The sequence below is a fragment of the Gnatocerus cornutus genome, unplaced genomic scaffold (assembly GCF_029298725.1).
Source record: "Gnatocerus cornutus isolate USDA-ARS CGAHR unplaced genomic scaffold, icGnaCorn1.1 ctg00000524.1, whole genome shotgun sequence".
Lineage (NCBI taxonomy): Eukaryota > Metazoa > Arthropoda > Insecta > Coleoptera > Tenebrionidae > Gnatocerus > Gnatocerus cornutus.
Window position 1 is genome coordinate 7,501 of NW_028275836.1, and position 7,143 is coordinate 14,643.

The following is a 7,143-nucleotide window of genomic DNA, read 5'->3' on the forward strand; positions in this document are numbered from 1 at the left end:
TTAAAATTCAAGAAAAATACGTAAATTAACCCAGAATCTTGTAATTTTTGACATTTATGAAGTTCCAGACCTGACACATAGATGGCGCCATTTTAGGGTCAGTTAGGTCAAATTATGCTTAAAATTCAAGAAAAAATACGTAAATTAACCAGAATCTTGTAATTTTTGACATTTCTGAAGTTCCAGACCTGACACATAGATGACGCCATTTTAGGGTCAGGTCAGGTCAAATTATGCTTAAAAATTCAAGAAAAATACGTAAATTAACCCCAGAATCTTGTAATTTTGACATTTCTGAAGTTCCAGACCTGTCATATAGATGGCGCCATTTTTGAGTTAAAATAGGCGCCAAAATTCAAAAACAATATGTAAAATAAAGGAAAAAACAGTAATTTTTGACATTTCTGAAGTTCCAGACCTGACACATAGATGACGCCATTTTAGGGTCAGGTCAGGTCAAATTATGCTTAAAATTCAAGAAAAAATACGTAAATTAACCCAGAATCTTGTAATTTTTGACATTTCTGAAGTTCCAGACCTGTCATATAGATGGCGCCATTTTTGAGTTAAAATAGGCGCCAAAATTCAAAAACAATATGTAAAATAAAGGAAAAAACAGTAATTTTTGACATTTCTGAAGTTCCAGACCTGACACATAGATGCGCCATTTTAGGGTCAGGTCAGGTCAAATTATGCTTAAAATTCAAGAAAAATACGTAAATTAACCCAGAATCTTGTAATTTTTGACATTTATGAAGTTCCAGACCTGTCATATAGATGACGCCATTTTAGGGTCAGGTCAGGTCAAATTATGCTTAAAATTCAAGAAAAATACGTAAATTAACCCAGAATCTTGTAATTTTTGACATTTCTGAAGTTCCAGACCTGACACATAGATGGCGCCATTTTAGGGTCAGTTAGGTCAAATTATGCTTAAAATTCAAGAAATATACGTAAATTAACCCACAATCTTGTAATTTTGACATTTCTGAAGTTCCAGACCTGACACATAGATGGCGCCATTTTAGGGTCAGTTAGGTCAAATTATGCTTAAAATTCAAGAAAAATACGTAAATTAACCCAGATCTTGTAATTTTTGACATTTATGGAGTTCCAGACCTGTCATATAGATGGCGCCATTTTGAGTTAAAATAGGCGCCAAAATTCAAAAACAATATGTAAAATAAAGGAAAAAACAGTAATTTTTGACATTTCTGAAGTTCCAGACCTGTCATATAGATGGCGCCATTTTAGGGTCAGGTCAGGTCAAATTATGCTTAAAATTCAAGAAAAATACGTAAATTAACCCCAGAATCTTGTAATTTTTGACATTTCTGAAGTTCCAGACCTGTCATATAGATGGCGCCATTTTTGAGTCAAAATAGGCGCCAAAATTCAAAAACAATATGTAAAAATAAAGGAAAAAACAGTAATTTTTGACATTTCTGAAGTTCCAGACCTGACACATAGATGGCGCCACTTTAGGGTCAAAATGGGCGCCAAATTTCAAAAAAATATGTAAATAAAGTAAAAACCAGTAATTTTTGACATTTCTGAAGTTCCAGACCTGACACATAGATGACGCCATTTTAAGGGTCAGGTCAGGTCAAATTATGCTTAAAATTCAAGAAAAAATACGTAAATTAACCCAGAATCTTGTAATTTTTGACATTTCTGAAGTTCCAGACCTGTCATATAGATGGCGCCATTTTTGAGTTAAAATAGGCGCCAAAATTCAAAAACAATATGTAAAATAAAGGAAAAAACAGTAATTTTTGACATTTCTGAAGTTCCAACCTGACACATAGATGACGCCATTTTAGGGTCAGGTCAGGTCAAATTATGCTTAAAATTCAAGAAAAATACGTAAATTAACCCAGAATCTTGTAATTTTTGACATTTCTGAAGTTCCAGACCTGTCATATAGATGGCGCCATTTTTGAGTTAAAATAGGTGCCAAAATTCAAAAACAATATGTAAAATAAAGGAAAAAACAGTAATTTTTGACATTTCTGAAGTTCCAAACCTGACACATAGATGACGCCATTTTAGGGTCAGGTCAGGTCAAATTATGCTTAAAATTCAAGAAAAATACGTAAATTAACCCAGAATCTTGTAATTTTTGACATTTATGAAGTTCCAGACCTGACACATAGATGGCGCCATTTTAGGGTCAGTTAGGTCAAATTATGCTTAAAATTCAAGAAAAATACGTAATTAACCCAGAATCTTGTAATTTTTGACATTTCTGAAGTTCCAGACCTGACACATAGATGGACGCCATTTTAGGGTCAGGTCAGGTCAAATTATGCTTAAAAATTCAAGAAAAATACGTAAATTAACCAGAATCTTGTAATTTTTGACATTTCTGAAGTTCCAGACCTGTCATATAGATGGCGCCATTTTTGAGTTAAAATAGGCGCCAAAATTCAAAAACAATATGTAAAATAAAGGAAAAAACAGTAATTTTTGACATTTCTGAAGTTCCAGACCTGACACATAGATGACGCCATTTTAGGGTCAGGTCAGGTCAAATTATGCTTAAAATTCAAGAAAAATACGTAAATTAACCCAGAATCTTGTAATTTTTGACATTTCTGAAGTTCCAGACCTGTCATATAGATGGCGCCATTTTTGAGTTAAATAGGCGCCAAAAATTCAAAAACAATATGTAAAATAAAGGAAAAAACAGTAATTTTTGACATTTCTGAAGTTCCAGACCTGACACATAGATGGCGCCATTTTAGGGTCAGGTCAGGTCAAATTATGCTTAAAATTCAAGAAAAATACGTAAATTAACCCAGAATCTTGTAATTTTTGACATTTATGAAGTTCCAGACCTGTCATATAGATGACGCCATTTTAGGGTCAGTCAGGTCAAATTATGCTTAAAATTCAAGAAAAATACGTAAATTAACCCAGAATCTTGTAATTTTTGACATTTCTGAAGTTCCAGACCTGACACATAGATGGCGCCATTTTAGGGTCAGTTAGGTCAAATTATGCTTAAAATTCAAGAAATATACGTAAATTAACCCACATCTTGTAATTTTTGACATTTCTGAAGTTCCAGACCTGACACATAGATGGCGCCATTTTAGGGTCAGTTAGGTCAAATTATGCTTAAAATTCAAGAAAAATACGTAAATTAACCCAGAATCTTGTAATTTTTGACATTTATGGAGTTCCAGACCTGTCATATAGATGGCGCCATTTTTGAGTTAAAATAGGCGCCAAAATTCAAAAACAATATGTAAAATAAAGGAAAAAACAGTAATTTTTTGACATTTCTGAAGTTCCAGACCTGTCATATAGATGACGCCATTTTAGGGTCAGGTCAGGTCAAATTATGCTTAAAATTCAAGAAAAATACGTAAATTAACCCAGAATCTTGTAATTTTTGACATTTCTGAAGTTCCAGACCTGTCATATAGATGGCGCCATTTTTGAGTTAAAATAGGCGCCAAAATTCAAAAACAATATGTAAAATAAAGGAAAAAACAGTAATTTTTGACATTTCTGAAGTTCCAGACCTGACACATAGATGGCGCCATTTTAGGGTCAGGTCAGGTCAAATTATGCTTAAAATTCAAGAAAAATACGTAAATTAACCCAGAATCTTGTAATTTTTGACATTTATGAAGTTCCAGACCTGTCATATAGATGACGCCATTTTAGGGTCAGGTCAGGTCAAATTATGCTTAAAATTCAAGAAAAATACGTAAATTAACCCAGAATCTTGTAATTTTTGACATTTCTGAAGTTCCAGACCTGACACATAGATGGCGCCATTTTAGGGTCAGTTAGGTCAAATTATGCTTAAAATTCAAGAAATATACGTAAATTAACCCACAATCTTGTAATTTTTGACATTTCTGAAGTTCCAGACCTGACACATAGATGGCGCCATTTTAGGGTCAGGTCAGGTCAAATTATGCTTAAAATTCAAGAAAAATACGTAAATTAACCCAGAATCTTGTAATTTTTGACATTTCTGAAGTTCCAGACCTGTCATATAGATGGCGCCACTAAATTATGTTTTCGACTAACAGGTGGCGATACCAACATTAATAGTTACAGAAAGCTGTAATTTTTTTGACTTTCAAGTTTAGGTAACTGTTCTACAGATGGCGCCAGCATTGCTACAAATACAGGAACCTGTAGTTGTTTTTTGACATTTGACATCTTGACCTAATCTATAGGTCTAAAGATCAGCAATAGAATGGACTTCAAAGTTGATAATAAAGCTTTATTTTTATTAATATCGTAAATGGATTGTGTTTAAGCATAACGTTTGAATGGTTATGCAACCGCGGAAACTAATTGTTGCCGAACTTTCGTCTTTCCTTTGCATTCTTGAATAACGGAAATATAGATGGATTATTTTTGTGCATGAATTTTAAATTGTTATGCAACCATGAAAACACTAATTATTTTCTTTTTTCGGAGTTTTTTCAGATTATTGAAAGTCTGACACAAAACCTGTCCGTAACTGCGGCGTTCTCGCCAAACGCTACAGCTTGAAAAATCTAAAATTCGCATAGTCTAAATGTCCGAGAAAAATCGAAATTAAATGAAAACGAACAAAAGTTCGGACCGAACTAACATTAATCGAAAGTGGATGTCATAATTTTAAGTCCCTAACTAAACGGGATCTAAAACCCTTTCGAAACTGTGGCGTTCGAATTTTGATGAAAATTATTCCAAGTCCAAAGTCGGAACTGAAGCGTTCACATTGAACGCTACAGTTTCGAGAATCTATTCGGAACTGAAGCGTTCATATTGAACGCTACAGTTTCGAGAATCTATTCGGAACTGAAGCGTTCACATTGAACGCTACAGTTTCGAGAATCTATTCGGAACTGAAGCGTTCACATTGAACGCTACAGTTTCGAGAATCTATTCGGAACTGAGGCGTTCACTTTGAACGTTACAGTTTCGAAAGGACAAAATTAACAAAGACCAAAAGTCCGAGAAAAATTGAAATTAAATGGAAATGAACAAAAGTTCGGACCGAACTAACATTAATCGAAAGTGGATGTCATAATTTTAAGTCCCTAACTAAACGGGATCTAAAACCCTTTCGAAACTGTGGCGTTCGAATTTTGATGAAAATTATTCTAAGTCCAAAGTCGGAACTGAAGCGTTCACATTGAACGCTACAGTTTCGAAAATCTATTCGGAACTGAAGCGTTCACACTGGCGATTGCTTATGCAACCATGAAAGCAGAAATATGAAACGCTACAGTTTCGAAAACTCATTCGGAACTGAAGCGTTCACACTGGCGATTGTTTATGCAACCATGAAAGCACAAAAATGAAACGCCACAGTTGCGAAAACTCATTCGGAACTGATGCGTTTACACCGAACGCTACAGTTTTGAAACCTCGTTCGGAACTGATGCGTTCAAAAATGTCGAAATTTTTACAAGTCCAGTTTCGGAACTGTAGCGACTGCATGGACTTAGCGCGAAAAGGACACATTCAGTGGGAACTGTAGCGGTAGGGACCCGTAAAAAAAATAATAAAATATTTTATTTTTTGCTTTTTACCTTCCGTATACACATTTTTTTTTTTTTTTTTTTTTTTTTTTTTTTTTTTTTTTTTAAGTCCAAATTGGGAACTGTAGCGGTCAACAGAAAAAAAAACTTTTTCCATCAACCACATACAATTCCCATTTTTAATATAATATTATTATTTATATTAATATTATAATTATTCATAATATATTACTGAACATTTGCTTCTCCTCAGTTTCGTTCTTTGGTTTCCAATATCATTCACTTGATCATATTTAATTCAAGCTTGTTATCGGAGGAGAAACAAGTCTTTCACAATTTTCACCAGTTCTGCTTACCATGTGACGGATCTTTTGTTTTTCAACGGGCGGAACAATAATCGAGATTTTTACTGCTTGGTGTTTCGGGCTTTGTGTTTTATTTTATAGATCCGTCACATTATTCAAGTAAATTATTCAATTCAATTTGTCGTCTGCATTAGAGTCAAGATTATTAATTTCATCTCATTTGCAGACGACTTTGGATAAGAGCACTGGGTGGTCACGTTTTTTAACTAGCGGTGAATTAGCTAATTCGTTCGCAAAATGCACGTTACAGGCGGACTAATTCACATTTCGCTATTCATCGAGAAATTTTTATTCACAGCGGTATATTGTCTTTCTAGAGATTTACCACTTTTTATTTCATCGATGTATTTTTATTTTTAATTTAGCATAATATCATTAAACGGGGTCGCGATGTACGAGAGGTAACAGATCGTACGGACGCGCACATTTGATTTCATGTCAATCCATTCATCGTGCGTACTTGTCCGTCATCGCTGCCACTTACCATCAGTACTCCCTATATATGCCGCCGCGGCAGCGATCAGCTCTGAATCGCTCGATGCGTGAAACGATCGAAATCCCATAGTGCGCCGGCCGCTCGCTATGGGCGAGGGGTAGAGTAAAACGGTCTGATCGCTCGGTGCAAAAGTCCGTTTGGGTACTTAGAGACGGAATTTTAAAATTCTGATTTCGCAGATCAATTTCAAGGATTATTAGGACTCGAATGCTGTCGACCATGTTTTGTAAAAAAAGTTTTTTACGTTTTTACGGCAATTTGACTGAACGCTACAGTTTCGAAAAAAAGTCGGAACTGTGGCGTTCGATCGAAATTTTTCCAAGTCCGAAGTCGAAACTGTAGCGTTCGAACAAAATTTTTCTAAGTCCGAAGTCGAAACTGTAGCGGTCGACCAAAATTTTTCTAAGTCCGATTCGAAACTGTAGCGTTCGAACAAAATTTTTCTAAGTCCGAAGTCGAAACTGTAGCGTTCGGCGCTCATTCGTCTAAGTCCGAACTCGGAAGTGTAGCGGTTGACAAATTTACATTGACCAAAAGTCCGAGAAAAATCGAAATTAAATCCAAACGAACAAATGTTTGGGTCGAACTAGCATCGATAGAAGGTAGATTTTATAATTTCAAGCTCCTAATTAAACGGGATCTAAAACCCTCTGGAAACTGAGGCGTTCGAAATTTTGATGAAAATTTTTCTAAGTCCGAAATAGGAACTGTGGCGGTCGAGCGAAATTTTTCTAAGTCCGTAGTCGAAACTGAGGTGTTCGAATTTTTGATAAAAATTTTA